The sequence below is a fragment of the Pangasianodon hypophthalmus genome, chromosome 1, assembly GCF_027358585.1.
Source record: "Pangasianodon hypophthalmus isolate fPanHyp1 chromosome 1, fPanHyp1.pri, whole genome shotgun sequence".
Taxonomy (NCBI): Eukaryota; Metazoa; Chordata; class Actinopteri; order Siluriformes; family Pangasiidae; genus Pangasianodon; species Pangasianodon hypophthalmus.
In genome coordinates, this window is record NC_069710.1 from 30,007,874 (window position 1) to 30,029,170 (window position 21,297).

The window sequence follows — 21,297 nt, forward strand, 5'->3', positions numbered from 1 at the left end:
TGGGATTTTTAATGAGATTACCGCAAAGGTGTGTGTCATACCACCCTGAATTGTACTATGTTTAAATTCAATTCAATTCAATTTTATTTGTATAGCACTTTTAACAATGAACATTGTCACAAAGCAGCTTTACAGAAATAAATGGATTCACAAAAATATATAGTAAATATTTGAATTTATCACTGTGAATTTATCCCTAATGAGCAAGCCAGAGGCGACGGTGGCAAGGAAAAACTCCCCGAGAAGATATGAGGAAGAAACCTTGAGAGGAACCAGACTCAAAAGGGAACCCATCCTCATCTGGGTGCAACGGATAGTGCGATTATAAATAAATCCCTTCTATTATTGTGTACTATATGGACAAATAGTGCAATTGTGCAACCAATAAATTCATCACAGTTTCCGCAAGAAGTCCGGTTGGTTAAAATCTATCCACTGTCCACTGATGGAGTCCTGAGTATGAAGCTGCTCGTGGCAACCGCAGCCCCAAAGCCACTACAGCAATAATGATATAAATAATAAATAATGATAACTTTTGTTTTTGTGAAGGTCAATAAGTAGTAGGGTTTGTTTCTTTTTCTGGTTGTTGAAGCTTGTTCTCTGGGCAACTACGAATATAAACTAATAGCCCACACACACAACATCGGCTTGTCCCAGATGATTTCTCCACCCTTGATTATAGTATATGACAAACAGACATTCATATTATGTCAATAGCCAGTTTTCTTGATGAGAAGGAAAGGCGCAAAGAGAAGAATAGGAATGATATAAAAGAGGTGTTTTGATTATAATTGACAAGCAGATGATTTAATCAAGAAGAGCGAGTGAACAAACAAACATGGCCAATTTGAATTTAATTTGATGTTGATTATCTGTCATTTTGAATTGGTGAGATAATGTTTAGAGGACTATTTTAAGAAAACGGGTTACCAGAAAAAAAAAAGAGGTCACAATGGAATCACATTGTAACAATTCACCCTACTTGTGTTATATGAAAAGATATGAATGATAAGGTTGAGGTTACTGATGGTATTAGTGTTCGTAGCCTTTCATTCATTCATTCATTCATTCATCTTCAGTAACTGCTTTATCCTGGTCAGGGTTGCAAGTGATTCAGAGACTATCCTGGGAACACTGGGTGCAAGGAATGGCATCCCATTCGGGGTGTATTCCCAGTGTTCCTGGGATACACTCCATATCCACTGTGAGGTGGGAGGAAACCAGAGAACCAGGAGGAATCCCACACAGACAGTAACCTGATCTCAGGATTGAACCAGGGACTGAACTATGAGGTAGCAACGCTATCCGATGCACCACGGTCCTGCCTTCATTCCCTTTCTTGTGACTTAACTGGAATGAAATCAGTGTTCTCCAACCACCAAATTTCTCATGAGATCAGGCCCAAGCTGCCCACTTCTGCCCACCTTTGTAGCTATAAAATACGTCTCATCAGTGAGGGATTCTGTGGCAATTCATGTAGCGTGGACTTCCTTAATCCTCACTGTTTTGAACTTGGAGATTGATTAGTAAAACTGTAGAGCGTGGAAAGCTCTTGGAGCTCAGACATTGCAGTATTTCATGATAACTCGTCTTAATGGCATCATGTGGAGCACTGGGACACAAGCTGAAGACCGGTGAAGATGTCAGCCTCCATGATGCAACTGCCTTTGAATCTGTAAATCCTTATCACACCCTTAAAGAACATGGAACTATTTCATCTTTCTCCAGCTTCTTTTTCTCTATTACAGATCTCCTTTTCAGTTATTACTTTGAGCTGGACCAAAAGCTTTGGCCAATTGTGGTTTTGTCTTCGTCTTCGTTCCTGTCTCCCATGGTGTCTGCCATGTGATGCTGGGGGGAGTGTTTATAGTCCTGTGGCTTGGTGGTTTTCACCAGGCAGCTAGTGGGTTGCAGTGTGATTCTTTCAGCAAAGTACACACTTGGTGTCAGCCAATAGAACAAGAAATGAATGGTGAGGAAGAAAATGCAATAGATTATTGTCAGATCTCAGACTGTCAATCATTGGATAAGTCAGAGAAGCAAAATTACGAAATAAAAAGAAAAAAATAGCAGAATCACATGACCTTTGCTTCAATCCATCCATAAATTTACCTTTTGATGGCAAGCATGTGGCCACTGAAAGACAGTTCTCTTTCTAATTGCACGGCAGAACAAGCAGTCCATAAAGATGTCAAGACATTGTTAAATATTCATGGAGACAAATCGAGTAATGAATTAGTGGATAAATGAGTAATGGCCGGCTAATGTGATTAGAATAGGCAAGTAGTGCCCTTTACCAGATCAATCTAGCTTTGACTTGCCCTAGCCATACATCTTATTCACACACATAAAGGTGATTTAAATTGTGTTCTTGGCAGTAAAATTGGCAATTTGAGGCCTCAGAAAAGCCAAGGATTGCAGGAGGATGAACCTGACACTGTTAAATGTGTTTGCCCTCTTTTTCAGGATGGGAAACACATGCAGCATGGATTATTGATATACAGCCTTCGTGTGGGACTGGCAGTTCCGCCAAAGGAATGAACAATGAAAGTGAGCAATGCCAAACATCGATAATTCTTAGATATGCTGAAAAAAAAAAAAAACTTAAATTCTCATCATCATGGTTCTTCACTGGCATCCAAAAGACACATCTCTCACTTTTTTGCCATTATGTTCAATGTTGCATGTTTAAAAAGGCCATACAACCCATCCATTTCCAGAGTGGGCTTTTCACTTCTTCTGTGTGTGTGTGTGTGTGTGTGTGTGTGTGTGTGTGCGCGCATTAGATCCCTACTGAGGCTGATTTCTCTGCTGCTATTGAACGTCCTCTAATGGTCAAAAAGAGAACTGCAAAATAGGAAAATATCGCTTGTAGTAACACAAGCCGGAAAGTCATAGTATAAAACACGTGGTTAGAAAGTAATATAGTTCTATAAATTTTACTGAGAAATAAAGCTTGCATGGATTGCAGTGCATATGTTCAGTGTGTGTGTGTGCATGTGTGTGTGTGTGTGTGTGTATGTGACATATCTATGGAGCTTTGATGTTCCATAGTGAAGCTGCTCCCCAGTTAACTCTCTCGTCCCCCTGCAGCTTCATTCATCTGGGCAGTTGAGCCATGTCTCGTACTCAGACAGAGCACAACCCCCATCTCCATCCCTGTCTCCGTCTCTCCCTTCTCCTCCAGACCTTTTGAAGTTTCTTCTTGCTCTTTCACTGATTGTTGCGAGTCACAAAAAATCATCTCTAATATGTGATAAAAAACAAACAGTGAACAAAAAATAGGGAGTAAATTTATTTACATGGTTATCACATGCTGAAAAAAGGGGACTTGTTTGAACGCTTCAAAGAAAACAACATCTGTGTGTTTGGTCACTATGGGGTGTCTGTCTGATTGACTGAGCGGGCAAAGTTCCCATAGTCCTCTTTGTGTCCGGCTTTTGAAATTCTCCCGGTCTGGGAAAAGGAACGCCTGTGGCAGAAGATGATAAATTAGAAATACATCAGTTTCCCCCTAAAAAATCAGTCGATTTATGCGTAGCCTCATATGACAGAGGGAGTCGAAATCATAATAAAGAGAAACATTGTTGATTCATTACCCAAAAAAATGAAAGAAGGACAAAAACATCTGATGCTTTTTCGCCTCTGTGGCTGAAGTGATTATGTGCTATTGATATACAACACCATGCCGCTCTTCAATAAAGTAATTTAATTTATTACAATGGACCTTACGCTATGGGTGTCCTAATGCACTGACTTCCAATCAATCTAAAATAGTTACACTGAATATTGCTTTAAACAAAAACAAATAACATTACTTATCTTTATGCTGCTATTTATTTTTTAAAAAAGCAATTAGACTCCCTGAATGTTTTGCACATAGTTAATATGAATAATAATAAATTCATTTTGGAAAAATGTCATACTGGGAAATCAGGCATAGCTTTCTGGAGAAGTTTGTAAAAATAAATTGTAACAAACAAACAAACAAAGAAACACCACTACTACTATTACTACTACTACTACAAATAATAATAATAATAATAATAATAATAATAATAATAATAATGTAATAAAGGAAGGAAATAATTTTTAGATTTATTTGAGGAAAATTAAATACAAAATCATGTCTGTAAAATACAGACAATGATGCAGAATCCCAGATATGATGTAGATTGAATATAATCCATTACTATATATTAAAAAGAAAGAAAAATATTTATTTCATTAATAAATTCTGTATTCATATTATTAATTATCTCTAATTCTCTAAATCTTTCCCCAAAGGTGTGTAAAATGTGTGTAAATAAATAAATAAATAAAAAAACACCATTACCACCACCGTAACAACAACAGCAACAACAACAATTATTGTTAATATATGTAAATGATCAATTATATATTAAAAATTATATAAGAAAAATTATTAGAAGCAAGCAACTTTTGGTTAATCTCAGTGTTTATTCCTTATTCCATCTCAATGAGATTCTTCCTTATCCATGACAACTGTGACATTTTCTGTAAATATAACAATACCATAACATGATTAGTGTAGAATCCATCATATACAATACACATATAAAAATACAATACCAATACTATTATAGAAATATAATAAGTAGGTTATTAACATAGAGTGTGCTAAATGGTAATATTGACATGTCTTGTAGTTGTGTTGTTAATGGTACACTTTCTAGGTTATTGCGATGTTCCAGATGATCCTACCAAGTATGATTGATTTGTGCTTAAAATGCATTTTAACTTTTATGTTAAACCACAGCTTTCTACATCTACATCCACATCCACATCTACATCATGCAGTGGTTTTGTGTTCCATGACAGAAAAGTTGTTTTGGTCACTTCCAGCTGCTAGAAACCAGCTGCTAATCTTTAAAAAAAAAAAAAGTGCAGGTCTTAAACGACCTCTGCTGAGATACACATTTCATATACTTTTATATGAGAAAGGAGAAAAGCAACTCTTATTTAGATTTATAAATTAAAAAATGTGTAATTCCTCCACTGAGCATAGAACATCAAAATATTACAGTGAGCTTATTTCTCCATTGGGATTTCCACTTTCAAACATTAAAATCAAATAAAATCATCAAAGCATTCACTTATAAAAGATTGAAATGTACACACATTTACAGCGAGAAGGTTTTGACAGTGAATTTAATGCTTGTGTAAGTCTCGTATGAACTGTACTGGCAGCCGTGTGTATCTTTTTCACTAATGAATTAAGAGGAGCACTGAGAGCACTGACACTTCACAGCTCAAACTAAATCTCATGACAAATTTGTGTGAATTTCACCGAATGAGCAAAAAGTGAGAAGACTAACCTCATTCACACTGACCCTAACCATAACCTTCACTTCTTCTCTCATGTCTCTAGTGTGATACAAAGAGACAGCACTGAACCTCGAACCCAGATACACAACATGAATAAAAATAATGAATGTATTGACTACTGAATCTTTCCTGAAGGACAGAATAACGCACTTAGCACTGATGTTTAGCACTGAACACAACAGATTGCAGTGAACGATATGAACAGTAGGTGCTAAGACATAAATGATGATCTGGCTATAATGATCTGATCCTATAATTCATTATGTAGGATAATAAATCGTTTCAGAAGTGTGAGACATTTTTTTAACTCAAAAAACTGTTACAGATTGCATAAGAATATTTATATACATTTTCCCCTCATTAATAAATGCCAGAATCTATGAACATGCATGAATATGCGATATCAAAACTCTTCCATTCCCAGATATCCAGCCAGCTAGTTGGAATTTCATCATTAATGAAAAATTTTATTGTAAAAGTTACACATATAAAAAGTTATAGAGAGGGTTTTTTTTGCATATACTTACATCACTACACACCAGTGTGTCCCTCCGCTCTTTCCATACCTCCATTAGACAAGCGAGAGCGCTAAGATAGACGCCCAAATGTATATCATTATAGACATAAATGCATAAAGTGAAGATTAGTGAGCAATGCCAGCCTATATCAGCAACCTTTTTTCAATCATTCCAAATTGTGCATTAGCTACTTAGCCTGATTCGGATGTGTTTCATTTTCCCACTTGACTAGATAGCGTAATGTGACGACTTATTATTATCTTTCTGTATTTAAAATGTCTTCCAGAATAAACAGAACAGAAAGTGAGTCCCATGTCTGACTGAGTCAGTGACCCAACAGCGGTGTTTACACTAATTAACTGCTAGTCAGCTAGTTATATGCTAACCAGCTAGTTAGCTGCTCCTAGCTCGCATTTGTGCCAGCGGAATTTCAGAATCTGTGCCTCGTATTCACAGCGATTTATTTAACAGTACTCAAACCTGTGAGAATATACCACAACTACTTTGTAAATCACTAAACTTAGCTAGATTAGCTAATATAACCTGGCTAGAGTTGCTAAATTAGCTAGCTATTTTAGCACACAGGTTCTGCAGCTAAAATCCATTCAAGCCATGGGGATGTGGCATTGCAAGCATTTTGCATGTTTCTTTTTTTTTTGGTTAATTTTAAACACAATTTCGTTTTTTAAACAGAACTATGGAGGATGTTTCTGTACTAAATAAATTTAAAAAGAAGCTAATTTAGTCTTTCTTAACAGATAAACTCATAAACCAATCTGTGTAAACAGAATTAGTCATCTGAGAAGAATGAACCATTTAAACATTGCATTTTCGAGTTAATTAAAGTCCAGGATTGAAGTGTTTCAAATCGTATCGAGTCTGTTTTGAGTAGCAAGCGCAGTAAACTGAAAAACTGAGCTTGCGGTTAACTGCTTTATTTCTCCTTCTAAATCATTTAAATTAAATAAAATAAAAACAATGTGATAGAGTGAATTACTTTCTCATTGTTATCGATTAAGACCTGATACCTGATATGTCACTGTTAGGCTTCATGAATCTACAGTCTGGGCTAGAAAGAAATCAGCCAGACCATTATGTGTATGTTTACTGAGGACTATTGGTGGTACTGTTGTTCTTGGATCCACAAAAGAGAAAAATAATCCTTTGAAAGTCATTTGTTTACAGCAAATAAGACAATCTGGATGTCATAAATTGAGCCATATGTATTTTTTTCATGGAAAGCTCTTAATTATACCTACAGTATGCTGTGATTGAAGCTGCCATGACATTACCAGAAAACACAGGAGCACTGAGAAGCTCGATACAGTAGAGCAGAGGTTTTCAAACTGTGAAGGAATTGGAGGGGGGCATGGGTGAAATGGAAATTACCAAGAAATAGATATTTAAATGACCCTTTCAGTCCATGTTGTGTATGAGCTCTGCATTTTACAGAGAATTGTCTGAGTGGTCATCTTTTTCCCCTAATAAAAACATCAGATGACAGAATGATTGACAGTTGCGTAGGTGTGTCAAGCTCTCTGCTTAAAAGATTAGCTGATACAGCACCCGTGTCTTCTGTCACGGTTAATAGATTAAACTATTATTAAATAAGTATATAGTTAACATAATTTAAGTATATTCATTACAAAGGCCACCGAAAAAATTCAGCTGAAAATGGCCCAAATCACTGAAAGATTAAACAGGCCTACAAGGAAGTTTCATTTCTAACAATTAACAAATAATTTTAATGGTCATTATAACTAGCCAGTGATTTAAAACTCTGTTTGCTTTGCTCTCCTACAGTGGTCAGAAACTATTCACGGTTTCTCAAGGGACATTAAACAAGTAACTGGTAAAAGGATTATATCAAAAATGTACTGTGTTATGTTTTTTTTTTTTTTTTTTAATATCCACTGTATTTAACACGTCCTTTTTCTGTGTTATAAGACTTGTTTTCATGTTGTTTTATTTTGCTTAATGTTATTTTCTAGTTAGTAATAGGCAATGAGTTCTCAAACATCCTGGAAGTGGGGCTCATGGGGAAAAAGTGTGAATATGTCTGCAGTCGAGTGTGCAGCAGACAGCAGCACTGAGTAACAGTTTATCCTCAGCATTAGCCTCAAAGACAACCCTTCACCCAAACCTTTATTATATATATACACACATAGTGAAAAGGTTATATTTAGATTGATCTCTTTGTCCTATTTAGCCGTGTGACTGATGCTTTTCCGCTGACTAAAAGATGCTGCCTGATGGAGGACGCATATAGCTAACAAGCAGCAAGCAAGCAGGGGAACCTGTGTGTGAAATATCAGCGCTTGGGTAAAGGTTACTCCAATATAACTATCTGAGCACATGTTTCTGTGTTTGCATGTGTGTTTTATTACGTTTCCCTTTCCTTAATCTAAAGACGGACATTTACTTCATCTAAAGAGAGATGCATGTCTGTAGCAGTTAGGCGGTTAGGCTAACACCGTTAACAGGAGTGCTACACAATGAATGTTCACACACTTTATATATATATATATATATATATATATATATATTAATAATATATAATATATATTGATATTCCATTATTAAGCCTTCATTGCTTTTCTGTAACAGCCATCATGCCTGTCAAGTTCACGTCCATGACGACTTTATTATTCCGCCATAATAAACCCAGCAGTCACCCCAGGGAAGCACACGAAGTATACAAATCAATACTTGACCTGCGACTATTCTTTAAAGCGATCGGCTTTCACACTGACTCTCGCCAATTCTATTCAGACGCAATAACAAAAATATATAGCAAATAAATAAATAAATAAATAAACAAATAAAGATAAGCCTAGATATCGATTATACGATCCAGTCCGAACTCCTTGGATGCAGAGGGACGAGATCCCAGCGCTAGGAAACAATAGCTCTGTGGCTGTCAGTTCCCAGGTGGCCATTAGCAGGGACCTTTGGGGACGTAGTAAATCTCCTGGGTTGGCCTTTCTGTGCCCAGAGCAAATGGCTCATTAGAGATGACACTAATGCATGATCCTTATTAGCGTCCGCGTGTCTCCCTGGCCATCCAGCCTGACCGTGTGACATCTGACCGTGCCACATCCTGCTGCATTAGAGGTAAATGATGAGGAAAAAGATGTGACCTTTCAGAGTGCAACAGATACTGAGAAACACCAGAGGAGAGCGACGAGAGTGTCTGCGTGCTGCATTTACACGCATGGACCTCAATTATACTTGATTTAGCTTGAACATAGCATCTGCCAAAAAAATTTGGAACATTTTTAAAAGCTGACGTTTGAGTTTTGCCCTTACCTGTCACTCGTCAGGCCTGCTGTGAGGTGACTATGAGTGTGTGTGTGTATGTGCATGTTTGCGCCGGTCAGGAAAATACACTTGGACAGGTGATGTGGGTGAATATTCCATTAGGTTGATACCGAATCCCCTTCCCAGCATGCAATTGCTGAAGCCCCTGACAAGCTGGAGGCTGGAGTGATGGAGCATTCGCACCATGGTGCACGCAGCCTTGGCTTTCACCCATGATCCAACTGGGGCCACTGGTCAATACAATGGAGTCCAGATGTGTGTCTGCATATATGTGTGTGTGGATATTCTAATATCTACTTTCAAGAGAACATTTAGATTTTGCTTGTGATATTATCCATAATCGCCGTAGATTTCTGTTACAGCTAATGCTTTCATTCTGAGATCTTTCACTTCTTTCTTGGAGTTCTTATTTTACTCATTATGTGAGGGGTGTCACACATTGCCACTATCTGTATCTGTTTAGTTCCCGAAATATCCATATTTTTATCTATATCTGGCTTTAAACCCAAAGTAGGCATTTCCTAAACCAGAAGACATTCATTTTCCCCTGAAGCCTACCACTATGACCCCGGAAACACTGGAAAACACTAGAAAAATGTCAGCAGTGTCAGCATGGGGTGTGAATTCGGGCTCTGACAGTTCCTCAACCTCAGTTACATCACTCAAGTCCATAATTGGTCCCAACTAGAGAATTCTGAATCCTGCTCATTCAGTTATTATTCTTACAGACCTTTACACATTTTGCCCAGGAACTCTACATTTTTAACATCGGTGTACGCTGGTACAAAATTTCACTCAAAACCACATGTAAATCTAGAATTATTTACGTGTGACAGTAAAACAGTAAGTGTTTTGAACTCTCTGATATGAACTGACACCCTGGAAGCCCCTCCCCCTTCCCCACATCTCCTCATCTCCTTGAACGAGGTGTTTGTTTGTTCCATAAGCTTCATATCTGACAGCTTGCTTATGCTCAATTGAAAGTTTAAAATCCTCAACTCCCATAACATTTTTGTTGCATCCTGGTTTCCTAGGCCCAATTTGATATTTGGTAACGTCCATACATTACACTGGCTGATGGATCATTGTCTTGCAAACTAAGAGACGTGTTTTTGTTTTAATCCACTTTAACAATGGCTGCCTAAAGAATAACTGTGCAGTAGCCTGTGCCATGGTTTATTTACTTTGTTTTCTATTGTTGTGTTAAAAAATCATGAAGGGACATTATTGTGGTTGATCCCAAAAGAGCAAAAACATTGGTGTTTTTCCAAACGCTTGTTGGAAGAATTGAGGAATTTCAACCTCATGATACACTGGAAACTTTGTGGAACAATATTATTCTACCACATTATTAGATGAAATATTCATTATTTCATAAGCGCTTTCATAAGTCTGAGTTGAGGTGGCTCTAGAGCCTATCCCAAGAACACACACACACACACATTTGTATGTTTTTTCGAAGGTGGGAAGAAACCAGAGAACCCAGAGGAGGCCATGTGATACTCCTCACAGTTATCTGAGCTCAGGATTGGTTCCTCAAAGCAGAAATCTTCAAGGATTTGAAGTGTTATTAGTACAAAAATAATTGCAGTATTTCATAAATGGACATAACTTTGCTTCTGATATATTCTACAATGAAAATGGTGACACATTAAAGAAAAAAAAGATAAAACGTCTGTTAGTAATTAATGGTATTAAGCCACCAATAGTGGAGCGATGAATGCTGTTTTCCCAAAAGATTTTCCCTCAGTTGGTGTTGTGATGATGGTGATGGAAAGCACCATATCACATCACTCCAAAACATCACTCCAAAATCTCCCATAAGCGTTCAGGATGTGGTGAGTGTGAAGGCCATCGCATATGATTTATATCATTTTCATCCTCATCAAACTATTCAGTGAGCCTGGGATGGGGGCGGAGTCATTTTGAAAGAGACCACACCCATCAGGATAAAGGTGATATGTCCGAAGAACTTTGCATTATTCTTCCATGCTAGTAAAATAAATAAATGCCTCTCATAGCATAACAGAACCACTGTTTTTTTTTCCTTTTATTTGTCCCCTTGTCTGTATAGCATAAATACTGTGAAAACTGTAAGACAAAAAGTTCCTGAAGAAGGAAATGAAGTCTGTTTATGCTAAGTGTGAGGTATTAATCAGGAATATTTGATGTGGGCCTGCCACGGCAGATTGAGCCAGTGAGAGGCGTGTGTGCGACTGGGAGTGGGGGGTCTCCATGAGACACACGCCACGGCCTCATGGCAGCAGATGTAATCATCAGAGTGATTTAGCCGCAAAGAAGACAACACACTTCTCCCCTCATTAGAGCGCCATCCCTCAGGACAGATTAGAGACGCACACATACTCAATAACAACTTCACCAACTCACACTACTGAGATGGAAATATTACATTATTTCAAAAAATAAATAAATAAATGCAAAATAAATGTTAAAAAAAAAGTGAGGCGGCTTTTCAGATATATTGTTTTAATATTGTTTTTACTGTAACTTAAACAAACAAACAAGCAAACAAACAAATAAATAAATAAGCAAACTGAATGAAGCAGAGAAATGTGACTAATATTACTGTGACTAATAGAACTATATGTAATAAATAAATATACATATAAATAATGTAAAAATTATTAGCATGACTTAAAATGATAATAATATCAAGAATAATAATATACATATAAAAATAATAAAGGAATAAAGGCTAAAAATAATAATTAAAAAAACTAATATAAAATGCATTTAAAAAATAATGTACTCAAAATAATACTAATACTAATAATAATACTAATAAGAATACTAATACTAATAAGAATACTACTACTACTACTACTACTACTACTACTACTAATAATAATAATAATAGTAATAATGAAGTGATTGCTTCCCACTGACCTAAAGAGAGATTTAAAAAAAATTAAAACATTTGACAGTTTACTTTTTTTCAGGCAACCCTTTTTTTGTTAACATTATAAACATTGTTTAAATATTATCAGTATAATTTCTGAATCATTATAAAACCAGATATATATCTTTGATGCTAAAAAGCAACAATCCCTGGGAGACCACAAAGAAAACCCAAGATTTTTTCCCTAGATATTTGCAATGCTACTCTTTTGAACATTGTTGCTCTCTCTCTTCTCCCCCCCCCCCCCTCTCTCTCTCTCTCTCTCTCTCTCTCTCTCTCTTGTTAAATGACTGGCAATTCGACTCTTTTGATCGCCTTGTGAAAAATGTGTAATGTACAAACAGGATATATGGTACTGATGCACTGTCTGGCATCAAAAGCTCTGTGCTGTTAAAACAAGCTTGTAAAGCTTTTACATAAACTTTACTTCAGTTGTATTCCCTTCCCACAGCGCTCAATATAATGCTCTACTAATAATGCTCAGTGCTGTACTGTGTGTTCTGATGTCTTGTAACACTAGAATTTTTGCTTCAAGTTCCAGGAAGTACGGTATTACCAGGATCCTCAAACCTGGCTCTGAGGAAGTACAATATCTCTCCTCACTTCACCATAAACAGAACGACTGAGCCAAAGATTCAAACAAGATTTGAATTCGAAGACTTTTTATTTCTTGATCAACAGTACCGATTACTCACTGTAACACTGAGCCATTTCTAACAGCCTGAGCTATACTGTTATTAATTATTAAAAGAGACACTGAATGGTTTAATCACACAAAGTGTATTAAAGTAGATGTATCTACTACTAAAGAATCACTAACAGAATTCTTCAGGGAACTTTTTCAAGACATCTGGGTGGTTGTAAATGTTTTCGCCGTTGAGACAAGTGTTGGAGTCGTCACAACCTACAAGATAGCATTATATTTATCTTTTCAGGTTACCAGAGATAACCTTGAAGAGCTCCAGGTGTCTGATACCAAGAATAATACACGACATTCCTCACTGAGAAAGATGGGACACAGCAGTGCTTCACGGTCCTGTCTTCACTGTTCCATCACACCTGATTCAGCTCATGATGCGCTCGATAATTACCGAAGTTGCGTCTTATGGGTCAACAGGTAAAACTTTAGACTCTGTAGCTTTCAAGGAATAGAAGAGGAATGAATACTGATACAGTATATGTATGGCATATATGATAACATTATAATATCCTATTTATTTATTTATTTATTTATTTAACTTTATTTTACCTGTAAGTGTGGCCATCTGATGGATAAAGAGATAGATCATCCAAAACAACCATTTTCAGAATCAATATCCCCCCCAGTATGAGAGCTGTTATATAATAAATAAGGGCATAAGCAGATTTAAAAGGAATACTGGCATGTTCCCTTGGCATTGCTTGTGGAGCAGCACATGGATGAGGATTTGGGTTTGGGACAAGTTCGCACCGCGGCAGGGGAACCGTAGTGATCCGACTGGGTCGGTAATGATATCAGATGCCTCTCCTCAAAACAACAGGTGTCTTGGCAGAACTGTCCTTCACTTCCACGCTGGGCTCATGACATCAGCAGCCAGCATTGGTTAATTATAGACCAGCAGAGCTCGACCTCTACAATACACACTACAGTTCCTCTAGGTTAGGACAGGCCACTTCACCGGAGTAAAACTTTTAATTACATTAAACGATAATAATAATAATAATAATAATAATAATAATAATAATAAATAGATAGATATGCACCAAAGCCATTTTTTTCCAGCTGAGTATGAGTACTCGACCATGTTTCATGGTACTTGTTGATACTTAAACTGTTAATGAAATGAGTAACCTACTTAATCAATCAGCGATGTCATGAAACATTCTATTTAACTGTATTTATGTTTCTTTAGTTTAAAAAACTGTGCGCACGAGTTCGTGAACTGAGATGAGATTAGCTAGTTAATTTTAAACGAAGATCGTTAACTAGATATTTTAATTAGGTGGCTCGAGTAGAGTTGCAGTAAAGATCAGATTTTGTTTCACTTCTCTAGACCTGTAAGTAAAATACATTATTGTCATCATTGTGTCAGAATCGTTTGTTGTGAATAATCGATAGAGGCTGTTCGTCAAGAACAACATACAGGGTAAGAGCTGTTATCTTCACATCATCTGTACACATTTTTTTTTTTTTTGCCTAGACAGTGTTTGCTGCTAGTAATGAACTTGTTGTGCTAAGTTTTCTGTTTAAGATGTTTTATCAGGGTGTTTGTGTTGTAGGAAGATGCTGTAGTCCCTCCTCTTGATATTTTCACAGAGCACAGTTTGTAGTTTGTTTTGCCATCATTAATCATTAATTATGTCCAGATCGCATCCATTTTATGTGAACATCAGTATGATATGATAGTTGATATCGGACGTTGGTATCAGTATGAGTCAACATGCACAGTATTGGACAGATACCTGATATCAGTATATATGAATAAGAATAAGAATGATAATCATGTTTTAGTATTGCAGATATCTACATTATTTACATACTTTGGTTCAGAACTACACACCAGCTGTTCAACTTCAGGGCTCTTGGCATGTCCTGCTCATAACACAAGATCTCGCTGCTTCAGTGCTCCTCGCTCCTCAGTGGTGGAATGATCTTCCTGCTTCACTCCAAACAGCCCAATACATTCATTCCTTCCCCAAATCCATCTAAATACTCTCTTCTTCAGACAATATCTAGGATAACACCTTTTCCCCACTTACCTTGCATTAATTTACTTTATGTATGTATTGTGTTATTAATTATGCACTTAGATTTGTTTGTATTTTTGATTTCATCTAGACCACCCTATCAAACTAGCATTTGACTCCTTGTATATCTGCCAAGTGCTTGGAATCATTATTCTTTACTGGTCTGCATATTTTTAAGTTTTGGATTTCTTGATGCAGTTATCATTGAAAAGCAAAATAAAATAAATAAACATATAGGTTTTATTTATTTCACTGCATTACCAGAGCAATTAACTTCCTGCTTTCACCTTAGAAAGAGCCAATGTCAATCAAATTTCTGTCAAAAGATGCAAATAAGACATGTTATAAGTAAGGAATAAAACAAGACCAGGAAGTGCTGTTACAGTAACGTAATGAGTCTGTTTACTGTATAGTTACATTTAATGTTTTGGAAAATCTGCACAACAAGTTAGTTCATGTTCTCATATACTTAATAACGTTATATAACTTATGTGTTCCCTCACCAGCCTCATTTTTTTTCTCACTTTAAAAGTTAATGAAAGAAAATAATACAACCTTGTATGTTGAATGCTGAAAATTCAAACTCCTCAATCCTGAAGACTTTCTCATGCTTGTAGCATTACTGTTGCACCTTTGACTGCTACAAAGTGCTGACACTGGAGACTCCTTCCTTAATTGGAATGTACTCAAAGCTGGGAAGAAATATAGGCTTAAAAATGTTAACTCCAGATAAATGTAATCATTTTGGGAAGTCACTGGGAAGGTGATGGGATCTAAACAGAACATCTTTCAGCTTATAGCAATGTGTTATAGAACTATTAGCTAAATAAAACTAAGATCATGCCAGATCATCCCATTTTTCTCCTCCAACTCCAGTTGTAATTTAACCCTTTAGTTAACTAACTCTGACGTTAACTCTGTCATGTCTTATCCTCCAGTTATGTCATTTTGATTTCAGTGTCCAGAGCATCTTGTCCTTGGTTAGCCCTCTACAAAGAAAGTACAGAGGGGGTGTGTGAGTGGCGGTCCTCATGCTAATCCCTTCAAACATGCCTCCATGGGCCAACCACAACGGAGGGTTTACAGCAAAGCCGTAATTACACCAAGCCATGTCATTATGTAGTACACAGTGAACAGCAGCCGTGCCACAAATTACAGTCACCAACCTTTTAACATGCAGACAAGCTCAGAGGACTGGCTAGTCTCGTCATGATGTGTTTTTATGTGCATTATAGTTGATTAGAGGTAAGATTAATAAGAGGTACATCTGGTAGCACTTTTTATGAATCCAGTTTTCATTATAAACGCATGTTATAGCCGATTTATACAACAGCGCTGTTGAATTCTCTGTTCTGTTGGTCAGAGAGTGTGGATTCATTTTCTATAACAGCAGTTCTGACTGTAGTTCCAGCTGGAAGGCAAATCCCAGGTTTATATTAATGCACTCATTTTAATATCTTATCATTTCTATAATAACCACTCACACAGGAACGTGTATGGCAGGCAGGTGAAAAATATTTTTTAAACGTTATTTAACAAATTAAAATATATAATCAGTGACATGGTGAAGTGTTCTGTGTGATGTTTATTTGATATTTATGGAAGGAGTCTGCAGTCAGTAAGTTTTCCACCATGGGAAAGTCTTCACGACAGAGGAGTCTCTCTGTAACATGACAAGGTGTGTTTATTTATTTATTTATTTATTTATTTGCTTTATCAACCAAAGAGTAGCTGGTGGAACAACTGTTTATATCAGTTACAACAAAATTGACAAAAGGTACTAACTTGTTTCATAGATGTTCCACAGCATTAAATGTAACTCTAAATGGACAAAAAAGTATGATCCGTCATTTTTTAATAAATAAACAATTGTTATCTCTGGTAACCTGCTATGGTGTAAGAGGAATAAAACACGTTGGGATGTGCTGTTATAAGAAAATTATAAACCTCTTGGTTGTAACATTAACTCTGCTTCAAACTGTGGATTATTTTCCTATAACAGCATGCCCCTCAAGCATTTTATTATTTGCTTAATACATTCTAATATCTGACATAATTGTGCAAAATCCCTCATAAAATTATATCCCTCATGAATCCCTCATAAAGTCAATTATAGTTACATGCATAACTCTTAATATGTCATGACTTTGTGAATGTATACTGTCAAGTCGCATAAAACATTATAATATATTTACATAGAAATATTCAAAATTTATTAATTCATCTTAAGTGAGTGTGTTATCCTGGTCAGGGTCGCTGTGGATCCGGAGTCTATTCCAGGAAAACCAGCCATGATAAGGAATACACCCAGGATGGGACACTAGTACATCACAGGATCATATACAGTAAATACTGTAAACATATAAACAGTAATGTTGTAACAGTTTATAACAAGAACTCTGGATTACAATTTGCATTATATTTACATTACAATCTACAATATATCTTTAATGTTTATATCTACAATATACAGTATTGTGCAGAAGTCTTAGACACATGAAGAAATGCTGTACAGCAAAAAATAATGAACTTAAATGTTTCTATATTAATAGCAGTAATAAATGAAACAAAGTCAATATTTAGTGTGATGACACTTTGCTTTAAAAAATAAATATATATAATAAATATATACATTACTCCTTTAATCCCCTTCAAAGTACTCTCCTTGTGATGTGATACACTTGTCCCAGCATTTCTCCTATTCCTGGAATTTTCTGTGGTCATCTTTTGTCATCACGTCATTTTTTTCTTCTACGGTTGCAAATCTTTTCCGTTTCAGTCTCATTTTTAATTTTGGGAACAAAAAGAAGTCATAAGGAACGGGATCTGGCCAATACGGTGGATATGAAGCGATAACTACACTGTTTCTGGTTAAAAACTGCTTGGTTTGCATCACAGTGTGTTCAGGTGCACTGTCGTGGTGCAAGATCCAGTTCTCAGTGCACTACTTCTCCGGATGTTTCAAATTTTGGGAATTTTTGGGTCCCCCCTTGTATATCTACAATGTTTTTATGAATAGATATTGTGTATCAGGTGTAACTGGATATTATGTAAGGATTAACACATGACAGACTGTGCTGTTATATGAAATTAATGCACGCCGGGGGGTGCGTAAGCTGTGCAAGCTCTCTTTTCTCAAAACACAGCTTGTCATTTTACAGAGAAACCTGAAAGTGTAAACTCTTCTGTCCTGAAGGCTTTTCTGAGCTGCGAAACATTGACTGTAACAAAGTGCTGACACCCGAGAGTCCATGTATAAATGTTAAATAAATGTCTCTTAACAAAAACATCACCACATCAATGATTATATGTTTTACTTTGTTAACAACACATTTTTTAAACCTATTATTATTAGTCTTAGATTATGTGGAGTGTCTGCCATACAAGTCCCTGTGTATGAGCTGTTACTATAGAAACGATAGAGCAGAATGAGCTCATTAATATAAAAACATCAGTCACGTTACAGAACTACTGTCCGAGCCGTGCCACACTGTGGTATAAGCAGTCACATACTCATGCTTTACAATGTTTGCTCATTGATACAGGCATTATACATTAAGTATGTTATGCAATTAAATATAATGCATTATGATCTCAGGATTCACGCCTTCAGTCCTCCAATTTACAGGATTAAGCCAAGCTTCCTGTCAAGACGTCAGATAAATTTACACTCAAGCAAAACACCACTAAGATTCTGAAATACTAGAAAGAAAAAAAATCGACAAGCTTGATAATTTAGTAAACTTGCTACTCTGGGGGAGGAATGTGTGTATGCGTGTGTGTGTGTGTGTGTGTGTGTGTGTGTGTGTGTGTGTGTAGCAGTTGGATGACCATATGGATCTGTTGGTGGCGCCAGGAGAGCATGCCGTTTGGAAACCTGATCAGCATCTCCCTGGTGACAGCTGGGGTCTTTACACCATCAGAACATTTGTAGACTTCTAATTTGTCATAACCACCTCCTGTGGCAAAGAAATATGCTGTGGGATGAGGTAAGATTGCCTGGATAAAAATCCACAACAGAATGTGTGAGAGAGAGAGAGAGAGAGAGAGAGAGAGAGAGAGAGAGAGAGAGGCAGCACAAGTGAAAAAGAAGATAATGTAATGCAAGAAAATGAGAATTAAAGATACAAGAGGAGGAAATGGAGTCACCATGCTTTCTGTCAGTTACACACATATTATATAATCAAGTATAGATGCATCAGTTTGGATACTGGGAACGGATATTGGTCCATTACCATGCTCGTTTCTTCATATTTTACTCATAAATGCTCAGATACGAACCGCCGATACCAGGTGATGATACATAGCATATGTCACACTGATGAACAAGTGACATGAAATGACAGCGGACTTATTACCTGCTTCAATTAAAGCAAAGCAAACTGTGGACAAATATCAAGAGGAGGAACTACAGCATCTTCCTACAATTCAAATAACCTGAAAAAAACATCTTATAGCATTTAAACAGTAGGTTTAATAGAGAGCACAAGGAGCAGTGAGACTGTTGCACATGAGTAAGAGAAAGAGAGCACTTCAATTCAGCGAGCACTGAGCACTGAGAAACGTGCACTCCTTATCGTCTACAATTTGCTTGCAATCCATGGCACCTTGCACCCTTTTTTAATGACAACGCTTGCCAATACTGGTCTGCACACTCAGCTCAACCGTCCTCACACTCTCTATTAAAGGCAGATTACTGTTTAAACACTAAAACATCTTAAATATAAAATTAAAACATGAGGAGTTTATTGCTAGCAGCTCACAGCAGCAACCAACACAAACAGAACTAAATGTCGCTGACTGATTAATATTAAGAAAGTTACTCATTTCTGAGTTGTCAAGTTGTATACATGTATTCATACTTGGTCTGGAAAAAAAAGGTATCAGAATCATGATCCCTACTACAACGTAAAGTAAGAAAGCATGATGTGACTCAGTATATCAGTAGTCAGTATATAAGGTGTGAACTAAAGCCTTTTGATCTTTCTTCGTTACTGGACATCAAAGAGACCTTGGGAATTCAGATGTACATCAAAGTGACCTTTGGATAAAGCAAACATCTGACAAAAAATAAATCCTTAACAATACATCAATTATTTATATGAAAACTGAGGACGCTCAACGGTGAATTGTCGGCATACGGTATTCCAAACAAAGTTCCTTACAACGTTCCTATGCAGACTGGAACACACACACACACACACACACACACACTCTCTCTCTCTCTCTCTCTCTCTCTCTCTCTCTGTCTCTTTTATTGGCAGGCATCGATGTGTACTCCCTCAACAACCAGCAGGCTGTGTAGGGATACCAGTTCTGTGAGTAAATATCAGTTTAATATTTCATGGATCTGAGTTTTCTCCTGGTACTTCTCTGGATCATGTTCCTGATTTTCCGGTTCCCTGAAGATCTTGTACACTCATTGCACAAAAAAAGCAGGCATTTTCCACTTGACGGCTCTGCACTTGTTTGGCTTTTTTATTGTTGGTTATGAAAGTGTATCTGGTACCTGGTACCATGACACAGGCCACTGCTAGGTACTGTATTGTGAGGAGCCTTTCATAATTTAGCATCCCTGAAAACAGAATTTTTTAATTGTGAACATTGGTGTTTGGGTTGAATTTGTTAGCACAGAATGCATTTTTTAACAGAGATTTCAGCAGTATTACATAAATAAATAAATTAATTAATAAATAAATAAAATTAAATTATTTTATATTATTATAAATATTATATTATACACTGATCAGACATAATATTAAAACCACCTGCCTAATATTGTGTGTGCTCCATGGTCCAGTTCTGATGTTCAGGTGCCCATTGTAGGTGCTTTCAGCAGTGGACAGGGTCAGCGTGGGCACTCTGACCGTTCTGCAGCTACACAGCCCCATACACAGCAAGCTGCAATGCACTGTGTGTTCTGACACCTTTCTATCATAGCCAGTATTAACTCTTTCAGCAATTTGGGCTACAGTAGCTCTTCTGTGGGATCTGACCAGACGTGCTAGCCTTCATTCTCCACGTGCATCAGTGAGCCTTTGGGCGCCCATGACCCTGTCGCCAGTCCACCGGTTGTCCTTCCTTGGACCACTTTTGGTAGGTACTAACCACTGCATACCGGGAACACATCACAAGACCTGCCGTTTTGGAGATGCTCTGACCCAGTCATCTAGCTATCACAATTTGGCCCTTGTCAAAGTCGCTCAGATCCTTACACTTGCCCATTTTTTCCTGCTTCCAACACATCAACTTTGAGAACAGACTGTTCACTTGCTGCCAAATATATGCCACCCCTTGACATGTGCCATTGTAAAGAGATAATCAATGTTATTCACGTCACCTGTCAGTGGTTTTAATGTTATGGCTGATCGGTGTATATGTCATAATAATGGTAAGTTCTAGTCCAAATATTTAGACTTTTTTTCTTTTTCTTTCCAAAAAGAAAAGAATTAAGGCTCAATA